Here is a 1,120-nt window from a genome sequence, read left to right on the forward strand (position 1 = left end):
ATGGGTTAAGAATACCATGAGAAAAAACACGGGGTGTCAAAACTTGTATCCAAAAAATTTCAAACCAATAATTGATTAATTTACCTCAATATCATTTTAATTGTTAATTTCATATTTTATTTTATTTTTATATTTATGTAATTTTACTGAGTCAAAATGTTTAGCAGAACATGAGAGGACATTAGAACATATCTTTCATATTGGGTTGGAGAGTAACTCTCAGTGCAATCATTTTCTCTCACAAAATATAATGATAGTATAAGGAAATTATTTCTATTATCTAATACTAAACATTTTGACACTTGTTATAATAAAGAATATAAGAAAATGTAAACTGTGAAATTGAGTATGAATTACATAATTTTATGATTATTAATTTTTTAAATATGAATTGTATATGTGTGGATTGAGAGAATATTTATTTAGGAATCATATTGAATATACATGTTCCTTGTAAGGTAGTGGGAAAGAGAGAGGATGGTCATTTGTGTATGAAGAAATTGATTTTTGATAGTGTATATCTTGGTGTTAATTATGATGAAGAATGCAACAAAATGCAATACCTAGTGTAAAGCATACAACCCTGTGAATTATTGATTTTTTTATTGCAATGCGTGTCGAAGCCTTTAATTAAGAGCACATTTATCTAGGAATGACATCAAATATATGTGCTCCTTATAAGGCAATGGGGGGGGGCAAAGATGGTCGATTGTGTGGGTAACATGGTGCAATTGGATAGAATACATGCCATGTTCTCTACCTTGAATTAAAACAACACATGATCATGTCCTTTTGATTTGGCGAGTCAACATTTGTCAATGTTAGGTCACTAAGGCATTTGTTTCCCATTATCTTTCTACCTTAGTGGAGAGTTCTAACTCCCTTTTGTGATCTCATCCTAGGGAAAAATGTTAATTGAGTTTAGACATATACTAAGGCAAAGGAAAAATAACTTATAAGGATGAATGCCTAATAATAATTAGCACATTGAGAAGATCTTTTCATGAAAAACGAGTAGCAATATCCCTCAAATTGTAGTATGTAGAAGCATCCTTAGTAATGAACTAGATCCAAGTCCCCTTTTGTAGTTCAATTTGATACCCCTTCAAAAAAGTTGTTC

General features: G+C 30.5%; 1 pseudogene; it reads left to right on the forward strand.

The window, feature by feature from the left end:
- The first annotated feature begins 502 nt into the window (after nt 1–502).
- On the forward strand, nt 503–658 carry LOC149154406 (5.8S ribosomal RNA; annotated as a pseudogene).
- Nucleotides 659–1,120: the final 462 nt, after the last annotated feature.

This window comes from Pinus tabuliformis, chromosome 9, assembly GCF_031772625.1.
Source record: "Pinus tabuliformis cultivar Carrire ecotype Pingquan chromosome 9, CPIR1, whole genome shotgun sequence".
Classification (NCBI taxonomy): domain Eukaryota; kingdom Viridiplantae; phylum Streptophyta; class Pinopsida; order Pinales; family Pinaceae; genus Pinus; species Pinus tabuliformis.